Below are 15,932 nucleotides of genomic sequence, written 5' to 3'. Positions count from 1 at the left end.
ACACGCGCATCGACCCACAAAATGTCAACATGCATGTAGCATAATCTCCGGTGGCAGAAGCGCCGCCTCGGCGCATCTAAATGTCAACGTAAGCGGGAGAGTGGTAAGACTTCAAGCGTGCCACATGATATCGTATGATATCGGTGGTCTGTGGGGTAGTAGAAGGCGATGAGGCAGCAGGGGCGATTTTGTATGTCACAGGAGTAACCTGACCAAGGACTTGATATAGACCTGTGTAGCGGGAAACAAGTTTTTCCGACAAGTCGACTTGACGGGTAGGGGGCCACAGCAGCGCCAATGAACTGGTAAGAAGTGCACGTCACGGTGCCGTTGATCGTACAAATGCCGCTGGTTCTCTTGAGAGGCCAGAAAGCGAGCGTGGGCGATTTTGCGTGCGTGAGCAGCCCGAGTGATAGCGTCAAGGGCATATTCGCTGGTCGATGTCGCGGTAGATGGAATGACCGTATCTAGGGGTAATGTAGTTCTCGGCCGAACAACAGAAAAAATCGAGAGTAAGAGGCAGTGTCATGGCAAGAAGAATTGTAGACAAATGTGACGTACGGCAACGCGAGATCCCAGTCGGTGTGGTTGGTAGAAACATACTTAGCGAGCATGTCTGTAAGAGTTTGATTTAGACGCTCCGTGAGTCCATGGGTTTGCGGGTGGTATGACCTAGTCAGGTTGTGTCTCGTTTGACAGGACTGCAAGATGTAGGCTGTGACCTTCGACAGAGAGGTGCAGCCACGGTCTGTAAGCAGCTGCCGTGGGGCTCCGTGTTGCAAAATCACGTCCTTGAGGAGGATGTCGGCGATATCTGTGGCACAGCTTGTTGGAAGAGCTCATGTGATGGCATAATGTGAGGCGTAGTCGGTGGCCACGGCTATCCACTTGTTACACGAGGAAGACAAGGAAAAGGGCCAAGTCGGTCCAAGTCAACGCGGAAGGACGGTTCTGACGGAATGTCAAGTGGTTGAAGGCATCTGGCGGGAAGTGTCGATGTGGTTTTGCGGCGCTGGCATTTCTCCCAAGCCGCAACGTATCTTGTCACTGAGCGCGCAAAAGAAGCCCTGGCCAAAAAAAGCGTCTGCATATTCGGTCGTGAATACGTGACATACCAAGGTGACCAGCAGTCGGAAAGTCATGAAGTTTATGTAGAACTTCCGAGTGAAGGTCTTTCGAAATGACAAGCAGCAGGGCTGGTCCATTCGGCTCAAAAGTTTGGCGGTTTAATACACCATCGTGAAGCACGAATGAGCGATGGGACTGATTGGAAGGTGGTGATTCGAGGCGCTCAATGATAGCACGCAAGGACGCATCATGGCGCTGCTCGTCACCGATGCATGTCATTTGCGAAAGGGAAAAGACGCAAGGCTCGGTGTCGGTGTCAGACATAGTGCTCGACTCAGCAGCCGGGTAGCGGGACACGTAGTCTGCGTCCTGATGTAGGCGTCTGGACTTGTACGTACCATGTAGGTATACTCTGGCAGTCACAGAGCCCAGCGCCCGAGCCGGCCAGTAGGATCCCTCAGTGACGAAAGCGAACATAGTGCATGGTGGTCCGTTATTACAGAGAAACTCGTGCCATATCATAATGGGCGGAAATTCGTGACTGCCCAAACAAGAGCAAGACATTCACACTCTGTTATTGAGTCATTGCGCTCGGCAGCTGTGAGTAGGCGGCTAGCGTAGGCGATAACTCGGTCATGTCCCCGCTGGCGTTGGGATAGGACGGCTCCAATCCTTTGACCACTCGCATTGGATCGGACTTCTGTCGGAGTGGACGGGTCAAAGTGGGCCCGTATATATGGAGTCATGAGAAGGGTGATGAGGTGAGAAAAAGCGGCAGTTTGGGCGGAACCCCACGTAAAAGTCACGTCTTTCTCCAGAAGGTCGGTGAGTGGCAGAGCGATCGTTGCAAAATCTTTCACGAACCTTCTAAAATAGAAACTAAGTCCCACGAAGCTCCAGACGTCCTTGACAGACTGGGGTACAGGAAAACTCGTGACGGCACGAATTTTCTCCGGGTCAGGCTGCACACCTGATGCGTCGACAAGGTGGCCAAACAACGTAATCTGCTGGTGGCCGAAGTGACATTTCGACGAGTTTATTTGAAGGCCAGCAGTGCGGAAGATGTCAAGAACCACCGACTAACGCTGGATATGTGTCTCAAATGTAGCCGAATATACAAGGATATCATCCAGGTAGCACAGGCATGTTGATCACTTGAACCCTTGTAATAGCGAGTCCATCCTACGCTCAAACGTAGCTGGGGCGTTGCATAGCGCAAACGGCATGTCCTTGAATTGGTATAGGCCGTCGGGAGTTACAAACGCAGCCTTTTCTTGGTCTTTCTCGTACACCACAATCTGTTATTAGCCAGAACATAGGTCAATTGAAGAAAAATATCGCGTGCCATGAAGACAATCGAGGGCGTCATCAATTCGGGGCAAAGAATAAACGTCCTTTTTCGTGATTCGATGCTGTTAGGTGCGTCGGAAGCAGGATACTTACGGCTGGGCGAATACCGACGGGGGTCTGCATTTGGACGAGGAGAAGAAGGAAATTGGCTCCAACGGGGGGGGGGGGGGCGTCCAAGTGCTGCGGCAGTAGCGAGAGACATCGCCAACTTGTTGACAGTGGAAGCAGATTGGCTTCTCGTCTGCTGTTCTTCATTCCATCAGATGGCGGGATCTGGGCCAAGAGTATGGGTCGTGGCGTGGTGCATTTATTGGCATCAGTCTGTAGTCCGGTCGGGAAACGGAGCAGGCGACAGGAAAACCAAGGTTAGCAATTTCTTGCCGCACGACTGCCTGAAGAACTGACACCGCCGTAAAATTATCAAGGACAGTAAATCAATGGCGAAATCATCAAATTTGGTGATGTTAGAAAACGTGAGCCTACCGGAAGACACGTCGACACTTCTTTCTAAAGGACTTAAGTATTGTATTGATGTCAGTGTTCCTGTGCATGAACTAGTGGCACTTAACAGATATGTGTCTAGCAGAGCATCAGCAGAGGATAAAGAAAGGTGTCTGCTGGATGGTGTAGATATCATGAAAAAATGTGTTTCGGGTACCAGGCAGAGCCATAAAGCTGAGGTTATACGAAAGATAGTAGCGTTGTGTAGGGAAAAGAACATTGTAATTTTGGAAGCTGACATAGAAGGGTGTTTTGTAGTTCTTCCAAGAGAAATGTTTAATTTGAAGGCAACAGAGGCTATAGGAAAGAATTTTGTTCAGATTAAGAAATCTGAATCGAAGGTTAAGAATAAGCTTACCCAGTTATGTAAAGACCTCAAGTTGGAAAAGTTGGCAACAAGCATTAGAAAAATGAATGCTACGGCACTAAACGTATTATTCAGCGCAAAAACACACAAAATTGACGTCCCCTTCAGAAGTATAGTAGGCAAACGAGACACATGGCAGCTTTTACTTAGTATGTACCTACAGAAGGTGCTAAAGTGTGTTAAGATCAAGGACCGCTTCTTCACTGGTAGTTCAAAAGACATAGTGCAGTTCCTGAGAGATAATGAGTACTTGATTTGCAATGCCTTCTTAGTAGATCTGGAAGATCGTTTTTACTCAATTCCACATGATGAACTCTTCTTTGAGGTGAGATCCTGCATAGAAGAAAGTGGCATCATTACCTTTCAAAATGCGGCTGGTGTAGCGGTAGAAAAATGTTTAACTCTTTCAAAAGCCTACCTAAGCAGTACGTTTATATATTCCGACAAGCAGCTTTTTCTGCAGAAACACGGCATTTGCATCGGATCCTACATTGCGCCGCTGCTGTGCAATATATCTTTATGTAGTGTTGACCGGTTGATCGATGAAGCTTTCAATCTGGATAGCACTTTGAACGTTGCTAAAGTTTTCAGGTATATGGATGACATTTTAATTCTTTTTGACAGACAAGGCTCTTTGATGCGCACCGATGATATTTTAAATATCTTTAGGATTCATGGAAAAGGACTTGTTTTCACGCAAGAAGTGCCGCAAGAAAACACCCTGCAATTTTTACATCTCCGTTTAACTTTTCACAGCGGGCAAACGTGCTGGCAATATTTTCCTCGCACTAACAAAGAGGTAATGCCATAGGACTCTTGCCAATCAAAAATACTCATGCGTGCTATTGCTACGCTCTGCCTGGAATTTTCTCTCAAAAAATCGTGCACGCACATGATGCAGGCATCATTCGAGAACCAGGTCCAGCAACTTGAGGCTGCGAAGTTCCCTGACTCGTTATTGACAGTTGTCTCCGAAGCACTTTTGCGGAAAAAAAGAAGTGAAGGTACTAGATCTGTCACGGGGGAACAAGGAACTGAAACCGTAAGACCAGCGATTATTCCTTATGTTCATAAGGTCTCCCACAACCTGAAAAAGGTAGCTGGCCCGTATGGCGCACATGTCGCCTTTTCCGCGTCCGTAAAAATGGCCCAGCTGTGCCCGAGAACTGCTCGGGGGTTTCAGGCGAGCCACAAGGGTTGCGGCAAGAAACATGGCACGATGTACGGGAAATGTGCCAAAGGCGTTGTTTATGAGATTCCCTTTTCTTGTGGCAACTCGTTCATCGGGACTACCGGGCGCTGTATTAATAAACGGGCTAGGGAGAATGAATTAAATTTAATGAAATACGGCTTGGCACATTTGCCTATGCATTGTAAAGCCTGCGGGGGTGTACCACGTTTTAACGAGGTTAAGATTCTAGGTAGAAGTAGGCATAAAACTGCGTGTGAGTTGATGGAAGCATATACAATAAAAAGAAAGGTAAAAATTGTATCAGCAAACCGTCGGTGATATTGTACTTATTGGAAGAGAGATTGTTCGATAGCTGGATAGCGTAAGGCTGTGTTAAGACTGCGCATTTCTGTATGTTGTTACTTAAGTCTGAATTTTCACCCGGTCTACTTTAGTTCGAAGTGCCGCTTGTGCTTGTCGTTGAGTGTTTCTTCACTTTGTGTGTGTATTATTTGCGGCCAAATCATGTCAGTAACCGCCGAAGGCGTTTGCACGGTGCCCTGGTCGAGTGGAAGGAAGTGCATGAAACGGCGCCGGACGGGCCGCCTCAAGCTCGCGCTGAACGATGCGTGTGGCATTCTCGTGCAAGGGTGGTGCAGCACCGAGAGCGGTACAGGTTGACGTGACAGCCATGTTATAGAGCCGTGAAAATTGAGGACGAACTCGGAGGTTTCTGGCCATTTCGAAGCGGCGGCATTCCTTATTTATTATATCGACGGTCGTGACGTTGTTGTACACGAGCAAGTTGAAAGCGTCGTCCGCGATACCCTTGAGTATGTGGCCCACCTTGTCACTCTCGGTCATTTGCTCGTCCACTTTGCGGCACAACGCGAGCACGTCCTGTATGTACGAGACATACGACTCAGTTTATGACTGTACTCGGGTGACGAGTTATTGTCGTGCGGCCGTTTGTCGACCGGACGAGTCCCCAAAGATGTCGCGTAGTCACTCCTTAAAGATGTTCCAGCTGGTGAGCTCGGCCTCAAGAGCGTCGAACGATACCCGCGGGGTGCCATCTAAGCAAAAGATTACGCTGGTGAGCATCATGGTAGGGTCCCATCGGTGAGACAGGCTAAGGCGCTCGTACATGCGGAGCGAGTAGTCGACGTCGAGGCCAGGCTAAGCGGAGAACGTACCGGGATCACAGGGGTGGGACATCGCAAGGTACGTAGTAGCTGGCGCTCCAGCTAATGGTGGTGGCGTGTTATCATTATAAGCCATGGCGGGAGGTTGGGCGGTGCGGCCACTGCGAAGCTTCGTGGTGAGGATGGCGAACGTTCCACCTCCACCAAATATGTTACGGAAGAGAGACGCCGTATCGACGAGGCTGTATATGAAATATATTTCAAACCAGCAGCAGCAGCGGCGTGACCCGTAAACCAGACACCGAGTGGAGATCACTCTTCGTCCTCTTCATCAGGTACACACTCGCATCGTCCCACAAAATGTCAACATGCATTTGGCAATATGAACCGTAACGATCAAACCAGTTGCCTCTTTTTCCACTTCGCCAAAGCTCTCCATACTGTCCCTAATTGTCGTTTAATCTCCAAATTGTCTTCCCTCTGTATAGATTCACTAACACTGTCTTGGATACGCAACTTGATCTCTTCCCGTCAGAAATTCACGGTGGGGAACGACACTTCACCTCTAATCTGGTGTTCTCCAAGGCAGTGTACTGAGTCCAATACTGGTTTTAATTTATCCACGCATGTTCCTTAGTCTCAATTTTGTTTCTTTCAGTTGTTGCCCACAAGGCCTGTCAGAAATACTCAGCGCTAACTGTGCCTGATTGTTCGAGAAACTTCGCGATCAATGTAGATTGTTCTGTTAAGACCGCGCGCAAGAAGCGAACACTCGAGATTATTCCAGAACTTGCAGGACGACCAGTGATAGCGCTAGAGTATTCGACGGCACATGTATAAATGCCGACGCGCGTCATCACTTGTAGTTGATCCGATGCCCTGTTCGTCGCTATCAGTGCCAGTGTTTTGCTGTAACCTGACATTTCTTTTACGTGGCCACAAGTTCAGCACAATAAACAGTTTATTTTGACCACTCTCTGCTTACTTCGTCGACACCACGACCCCGTGACAATATACATTAAATTCTTGCCCACTAACCCTTAAACCTCAGTTAGGTTATGCATGGATGATTGCGTCATCCACCTCAATATTCAATCTGCTGACAATCATTTTGCTCTTTAGAGTGACCTTAATCTAACCTTCAGCTGGTGTCAAGATTGGCAAATGTCTTTTACGCCTCTAAATGTAAGTTAATCTCGTTCACTAGAAATCGTACTAATTCACCCTTTCTCTATACTATTAAGAGTAATGTTGTTTCAGTCAAACCATCGTACAAATATCTCGGCGTTCACCTTTCATGCGATTTATCTTGGACTACGCACATAGCAGCTGTCCCTTAAAGACTCACAGTCTCTCGGCTATCTTCGCAGGAGCTTGCGCAACGCTCATTCTAACGTACGTACATTATCATACCTAACTTATGTTCGTCCACAATCGCAGTGTGCATCGTGTGCATCATCGACATGCCACTATAACAAGATTACCTTGTGCGTATGCTGGAAGCCGTCCAGAATAGGAAACCGAGATTCGTTGCTGGTAACTATGACTATCGTTCAAGCATCACCCTAATAAAACAAGACTTCGCATTTATGTCACTAGATCGAAGTCGCGTCAATTTCATTTTATGTTTATTTCATAGGTACATAACAAGTAATAAATCCCGCTGTTTACCCCTTCATCTTCCTCTGCCCACATTTTGACGCATTCACAACGCTCGTTGTTTCACGCGCGTTCGGTGCCAAACACAAGAATTTAGCTTATCACCATTACTTCGAGCAATAGCACATTGGAACGGCCTTCCAGGATGCATTGTTCCATCTCTACATGTGAAACTTATTGTGATAACCTGACTTCGTTGCATTTTACTAATATATAACTTTGTTGCACCTTGCTGTTTATTATTTGTTTTTTTTGTTTGTTTCTTTGTTCTTTTGAACTTTTTGTCTGTATTTTTTGCAGGGAATTTACTGATTCTCCCCATACTCAGTGCCTTTGAATGGGCATGTAAGGTATTTTTAATAAATAAGTAAACAATACTGGCGTTGAGTATACTCGAGCGTAAACTCGTCTTGTCGGACCCCGTTTCGACCTCCATATTTGTATTCAGGTCATTGAAAGCGCCGTATTCGAGCACTGGAACCAGTGCTGCACCGTTCGCGTTCACGAATTCTGTGGTGACACCTACTCGGCTGCATTCCTTGCTAGTCGTGTAGGCAATGTTTCACGCGAATCTTACTTTTGCGAGAGCGCCATGTGCTGGCACGTGTTGTGGACTACAATAGAGGTGCCACGTGTTGTGAACTACAATGCAATGACAGCCCGGCCCCCTAAAGTGATGCACAATTAAGAAATTCAAAGGACATTTTCGTTCCCGATACTGGGGAGTCTCGTTTTCAGAACGAGACCGATTTTCTAACGAGACGTAATGTCCAATGGGTCACGTTAGGGGCGAGGATGAATGTCCAACGAGCCTGAATGTCCAACCGAAACTGAATGTCCAACGAGCCTCAATGTCCAATGAGCTTGAATGTCCAACCGAGACGGCAGTACATCGAGACGGAATGTCCAACGAGCCTGAATGTCTAACCGAGATGGAATGTTCAACGATATAGAATGTCCACAGTGACGAAATGTCCACTATTGGACATTCCGTCTCGATGGACATTCCGTATCGTTAGACAATCAGGCCGCAACCGACTGCAGACATCCTAAAAATGAAAAGAAGAAAAGGAAGAGATAGGGAGGGGGAAGGGGAAGGAAGAGTGAAAGAGGGCGCCCAGGAGAGTCCACCGCATATTCTTTTTCTTGTTCTCTTTTTATACTATTTTTCTGCCTTCTTTTTTCTTTTTTTCTTTTTGTTTTCTTTTTTTCTCTCTCCCTCTGATTTTATTTACATAAAGCTGAGCAGCAACAAACTATACCCTAATCCTGAAAAAGGCCATAAAGGCCAGACTCTGGCTGAAACGTCAATATAAACCACGTTGTTACTCCTCACGGAAGATTCGCTTGACTTTATATATATATATATTGTGAAGAAAAAAACGCATCGTTGGCAAACAACATCGCCACCGCTTGGGTACTGGGTGCTTGGCTTCGCTCGCTCGGCTCGTGCTGATCATCGCCGGCATCTGCTCGACCGTTGCTGTTGTCCGATCGTGTTTCATCGTAGGACCACCGTCGCAACAGTCGCCAATAAACCCTTTTTCAATTGGTGGAGGGTGCTGACATTCCCCGTCGCCTGAACCTGGGTGCTGCCATTCGCCGTCGCCTCAACCTGGAGCTGCGCAACCGAACGCTACCTACCATCATGGCTACCAACAACGCGCAACCTGGCTCTTCCACTCCATCCCCCAGCAACCCCGGCGTTCTTCGTTTGCGAGAGCCCAAAGTCTTTAGCGGAGCTGATGAGACTGACGTGGAAGACTGGTTCGCTAACTACGAACTGGTAAGCGCAAACAACAAGTGGGATGACGCGGACAAATTGACTTACGTCATCTTTTACCTCACTGACGTAGCCGAAATGTGGTATAACAACCACAAAAACGACATTACGACGTGGTCCATCTTCAAAACGTTGTTCGCTGACGTTTTTGGCCGACCCGCTGTCCGCAAGTCCAGAGCCGAACAACGCTTGCGGACTCGCGCACAAAAACCAACGGAATCCTTCACAAGCTACATTGAAGACATCATTGGACTTTGCAACCGACTGAATACCACCATGCCCGAGTCGGAGAAGATTCAACACATCCTCAAAGGGATAAATGACGGTGCATATCAGCTGCTCCTCGCCCGTAATCCTGCCACCGTTGCGGAACTTGTTACTTTGTGTCAAAGTTTCGACGAGTTGAGCAAGCAGCGCGCCCTGACTCGGCCATTTTCCTCACACGCCGACTCGCTCTCCAGTCTCACTTCCGTTCCCGACCACGCACCAACCCTGCAAGAGATTAAAGACTTCGTGCGTGAAGAAGTAGCTCGGCAACTGTCGTTGATTCCCTTCACGCATCAGCCGCCGTCCCCTCGTCTGCCCTCACCACTCCGCGACGTTATTGCCGAAGAGGTAGCTCAGGCTGTTCCCGTCGCTGCCCACCGGCAGCCTGTGGCCGTGACTGTTCCCCATGCGCCGGCTATGCAGCCCGTGGCCGCGCCTCTTACTTATGCCCAGGTGGTACGCAGCAGACCCCGCCAGCAGCTTTTGCCACCCATGCCTGCAGTCGCTCCCCACTCTACCCCTCTTTCGACACCTTGGGCTGCACCACGAGTCAGCAATTCCTGGCGCACTGCTGACAATCGACCAATCTGCTACGCCTGCGGTACTCCAGGACACGTGGCACGATATTGTCGTCGTCGTTTCCAATCGCAACACAACGCTACTTGGCCGTTACCGTAGGACCCGCCGCCCACGCACCTACCTGCTCCCTATCCTTCACCGCAGTATGGCTACACTAATCTTCCCGGGTCTCAGTCACCCCAGCGCCCAGCTCCGACTCACTCTTCCCGCTCGCCGTCTGCTCGCAGGCGATCTCTGTCCCCAATGCGTCCCCGACCCGCTTCTTCCAACCGGGAAAACTGAACGCCGCAGTTCCAGAGGCAAGAACTGCGCCGTCATCGAAATGCCCAAGTCCTCGCACTTCACCTGCTAACGTCGTCGCCATATCTGTCGATGGTGTTTCTACATTTGCCCTCATCGACACAGGTGCTGCCGTTTCTGTTATAGCCGCCCAGCTCTGCCGCTCCCTACGCAAAGTGACCACGCCGCTCTCTGGACTATCGCTTCGTACGGCTAGCGCACAGCCAGTCAGACCTCTCGGCACCTGTACAGCCCGCATTTTCATCCAAGGCTCTATGTACGTTGTCGAGTTCATCGTCCTTTCGGTGTGCTCGCATGACGTTATCCTCGGGTGGGACTTCCTGTCACAACATCATGCCGTCATCGACTGCGCACGCGCTGAAGTTCAATTTTCGCACCTGTATGACGAACCTTTGCACGAAACTCTTGAGCGGTCTCCAAAACTCGTCGTACGTGAAGACACTGAAATTCCGCCAGCCTCTCTTGCCGTTGTCCCTGTTTGCTGCGATGACCATAACGACGCTACAGTAATGTTTACACCTTCCGACATTTTCATGAGCCGCAGAGCCGTTTCCTTGCCTTTCGCTACACTCGACGTCACTGCGGGCCGAAGCAATATTTTCGTCCACAACCCCCTTTCTGCACCGCTTACGCTACTTGCCGGCGAATGTCTCGGTCGAGTGGAGTACCTCGATTCCTCTTTATTCCTTAACATGCCAGACGAATCGTGCAGTAGCGCCTCGACCGAACTTCATGCCCTTTCCCCACTGGAATGCTCATCGAGTGACACCTTCTCGAGTTCCATCGCCGACACCTTAAGTGCCCATGAACGCGCCGAGCTTCTTAATCTTCTCCAGCACTTCGCGAATTCATTCGACGTTTCTCAGCCGCAATTGGGTCGGACTTCCGCAGTGCACCACTACATTGACACTGGTTCGCACCAGCCATTGCGTCAAAGACCGTACCGTGTCTCTGCAGCAGAACGTCACGTCATCAACGACCAGGTCGAAGAGATGCTACGCCGTCGCGTTATTCAACCATCGCACAGTCCTTGGGCATCTCCTGTCGTTCTAGTCCGAAAGAAGGATGGATCGATTCGATTTTGCGTCGACTACCGGCGATTAAACAAGGTGACGCGGAAAGACGTCTATTCATTACCGCGCATCGACGACGCCCTTGACAGCCTCCAAGGAGCCGAATTCTTCTCCTCCTTAGACTTACGATCTGGATACTGGCAGGTTCCTATGGCAGAAGCTGATCGCCAGAAAACTGCGTTCATTACACCAGATGGCCTGTACGAATTTAACGTAATGCCATTTGGGCTTTGTAATGCTCCTGCCACGTTTGAACGACTCATGGACAACACACTGCGTGGACTGAAGTGGTCTGTGTGTCTATGCTACCTCGACGACATTGTCGTTTTCTCTCCCGATTTTCCTACACATCTGCGTCGGCTCCAACTGGTGCTGACGTGTTTAACCAACGCTGGGCTCCAACTGAACCTTAAAAAGTGCCGCTTCGCCGCGCGAGAGCTGTCCATCTTAGGGCACATCGTGTCCAAGGATGGTGTTCGACCCTACCCTGCAAAACTGCGAGCAGTCGCTGAGTTCCCGAAACCTACTACACTGAAAGAATTACGCAGTTTTGTCGGACTATGCTCGTACTTCCGGCACTTCGTTCGAAATTTTGCGTCCATGATGTCACCACTGACCAACCTCCTACGCGGTGACGCAGACCTTTCGTCCTGGTCTCGTGACTTCGACGTCGCGTTTGCCACGCTCCGTAGTCTGCTAACATCTCCTCCAATTCTTCGGCATTTCGACCCAACAGCTGCAACGGAAGTTCACACAGACGCTAGTGGGGTTGGTCTAGGCGCCGTCCTCGCCCAACGCAAGCCGGGCTACTCCGAATACGTCGTCGCTTATGCGAGTCGCACACTTACTAAAGCTGAGGCCAATTACAGCGTCACTGAAAAAGAGTGCTCGGCGCTAGTGTGGGCGCTTCGCAAGTTCCGCCCTTATTTGTACGGTCGCCCATTCGACCTGGTAACGGACAACCATGCACTTTGTTGGCTCGCCACATTGAAAGATCCTTCTGGCCGCCTAGCTCGGTGGGCACTGCAAATCCAGGAGTACGACATTCGTGTCATCTATCGCAGCGGACGCAAGCATTCTGACGCCGACGCCCTGTCGCGTTCGCCTTTACCTCCCGACTCGGCCTGCGAAACCACTGGTACCAACTCCGTCGCATCTCTCGACCTCGACTCTTTTACCGGTGAACAACACAAGGACCCGTGGATCGCTTCCCTTTTTAACTGTCTCTCTGGATCGTCAACCACTGCGGTACCACGATCTCTCCGACGTCAAGCTGCTCATTTCGCGATTCGTGATCGGCTGCTACACCGACGCAACTACGCCCCCGAAGGTCGTAAGTGGCTCTTGGTTGTCCCGCGCAGCTTGCGATCACAAATCTGCGCCTCCTTTCACGACGATCCCCAATGTGGTCATGCCGGAGTTTTCAAACCTTACGAACGCATTCGCCATCGCTTCTACTGGCGCGGAATGTATAATTTCGTTCGAAAATTCGTTATGGGCTGCCCTGACTGTCAACGCCGCAAATCACCGCCTTTCCACTCGTCCGGTGCGCTTCAACCGCTCCCGTGCCCTGCCAAACCTTTCGATCGGATCGGAATTGATCTCTATGGCCCTCTACCGACAACATCAGATGAAAATCGGTGGATCATAGTCGCTGTGGACCATTTAACACGCTACGCTGAGACCGCCGCCCTTCCAAGTGCCACTGCGCGGGACGTAGCATCCTTCATCCTTCATCGCTTCATACTGAGACATGGTGCACCTCGAGAGCTACTAAGCGACCGAGGTCGAGCCTTCCTATCAGAAGCCGTCACGTCTCTGCTTTCTCAATGCCATGTTGTTCATCGCAAGACCACTGCATACCACCCGCAAACTAACGGGCTCACGGAAAGATTTAACCGCACCCTTGGCGATATGCTCGCCATGTATGTGACATCCGATCATACTAACTGGGATCGCATTCTTCCATTCATCACGTTCGCATATAACACCGCGGCACAGTCTACCACTGGATTTTCACCTTTCTTTCTTCTTTATGGACGCGAACCATCCCACACCATCGACACTCTCCTTCCATACCATCCTGACGCATCCGAATGCCCATCTGTGTCCGAAGCTGCCCGTAATGCGGAAGAGTGCCGTCAACTCGCACGCACCTTTACGTCGCAAGAACAACAGCGCCAGAAAGAAAACAACGCCGACTCTTCACAAAGCCCCAGCTATTCCTCGGGATCACTTGTATGGCTGGCTGTTCCTTACCAAAGCCCCGGCATATCCTCAAAACTCGTTCCAAAGTACGAGGGCCCATACCGCGTTTTGGAGCAAACCTCGCCGGTGAATTTTCTCATCGAGCCACTTTCCCCATCTGACGACATGCGCCGGCGTGGACGTGACATCGTCCACATCGCCCGCCTTAAGCCATATCATAGCCCTCTGCCTCCAGACTCTTAGGTCGCCAGGATGGCTCTTTTTCGGCGGGGGCAAATTGTGAAGAAGAAAACGCATCGTTGGCAAACAACATCGCCACCGCTTGGGTACTGGGTGCTTGGCTTCGCTCGCTCGGCTCGTGCTGATCATCGCCGGCATCTGCTCGACCGTTGCTTTTGTCCGATCGTGTTTCATCGTAGGACCACCGTCGCAACAGTCGCCAATAAACGCTTTTTTAATATATATATATATATATATATATATATATATATATATATATATATATATATATATATATATATATATATATATATATATCTATATATATATATATATATATATATATATATATATATATATATATATATTGAATGAACTTGCAGATAGCGCATTTGAAAAGGAAATCGTATTTACTAACGTTTCGGCCGTGCCACGGCCGAAACTTTAGTAAATACGATTTCCTTTTCAAATGTGCTATCTGCAAGTTCATTCAATATAGAAAATACCCGGACCTGTCGTGCCTTCCCTTCAAGTTCTATATATATATATATATATATATATATATATATATATATATATATATATATGGGGAACAAGATGTATACTAAAGGGCTCCCTTTTTCGTCTTTTGACACATTATTATATGAGATCTATTAGACAACAATGCGAAGGAAAGTATAGGATCAGTTATTACATTGAATTGTAATGTAAATGAAAAGAAAGATAAGTGGCAGGAAAGATAAGTTGCCCTGGGCCGGAACCAAACCTGCGACCTTTGAATTGCGCGTTCGATTCTCTACCACTGAGCTACCACGGTGGCTATCCTCCCACCTACTTTTATTGGGTATATATGTGAATTCAAACGAAGGATGGATGGGTATGGCTGTACCCTTTAGATCGGGTGGTGGCTAGCGCAACCAAGCCGTAATACTTAATGAACCAAAAACTAGACTTATTATTTTTCTCTTTAAATAGTAAGGTTAAGGATTCGTACTTTGCCGTGAAGGGTTTAATTTTCACTTCGGCCTCCACTTTAGCCACCAATCAGATAACCTCCTTCTAGTTATTTCTACCCGATTAAAGCCTATTTTGCCCTCCCCTTCCCTAAACCCCAGTGCTTTGAAAAACTCTGCGCCATCATCCTGAACTACAGGGTGAAGCCCTTTACAGAACATTATCAAGTGTTTGGCAGTTTCCTCTCCCTCTCCACACGCACTGTATACCGTGTCTACCCCTTCGTATTTGGCCCGATATGTCTTGGTTTGCAATACTCCCGTCCTGGCCTCAAACAGTAGATAGCTACCCCGAGTATGATCATAGATCCTTTCTTTGGCAATTTCCTGCTTAAAAGTTCGATAGATCTCTCGTGCGGACTTCTTAATCATGCCGATTTTTCACATATCAGTCTCAGCTTCTTTCACCTTCTTTTTAACCGATAGTTCTTTTTGATTTGGCCACCTGCTGTTTTCTAAGTATTAACCAGTCAATTTCCTGGTTCGCTTCCTCCATTTTGTATCGAAATTCTTCATGTACAAGTAGCTGACTACCTTTCTAGCCCAACGCTCCTCCACCATTTCTCTCAACGACTTCTCAAATATATTCTTGCTACTAGCTTCCCTGCCCTCAATTGATGTCCATCCCATATCACCTTGTACTCCCTGATTTGGTGTATTCCCGTGAGCTCCTAAGGCAAGTCTACCTCCACGTTGCTTAAATTCTAATCTTACTTGAAATTCTAATCTTACTTGATCTCATGCATAAGACCGCATTGCCGAACGTCAGATCAGAAGCCACGACCCCTTTCCATATTCCTCTCACAACATCATACATATTGTAATTCCACATTGCCCTGTTTTTTCATTACATCTGCATTCCTGTTACTTTAGTCGTCATGTATATTTCATGTTCTATTAAGTACTCGGCCCCATTGCTTATCCATGCGCCCAGATATTTATATTTATCTGTTATCTCTAGCGTGACCTCCTGTATGCTAAGCTCACTACCTTCATTGTCATTAAGAATCATGACAACTGATTTTTTGTTACTGAATCTCAAGTCTAACCTATCTCCCTCATTACCACAGATGCCCACCTATCTCTGCAAATCTTCCTTGTTGTCGGCCCTCAGGACAATATCACCTGCGTACATCAATGCTGGTAGTTTCTGTTCAATGAGTTTTCCTTGTTTGACGAAAGAGAGGTTGAAGCCCGCTCGACATCCCTCTAATTTGGCCTCTAATCCT

The sequence above is a fragment of the Rhipicephalus microplus genome, chromosome 2 (genome assembly GCF_043290135.1).
Source record: "Rhipicephalus microplus isolate Deutch F79 chromosome 2, USDA_Rmic, whole genome shotgun sequence".
In the NCBI taxonomy this organism is placed as follows: domain Eukaryota; kingdom Metazoa; phylum Arthropoda; class Arachnida; order Ixodida; family Ixodidae; genus Rhipicephalus; species Rhipicephalus microplus.
This window is presented reverse-complemented; position numbering follows the sequence as displayed.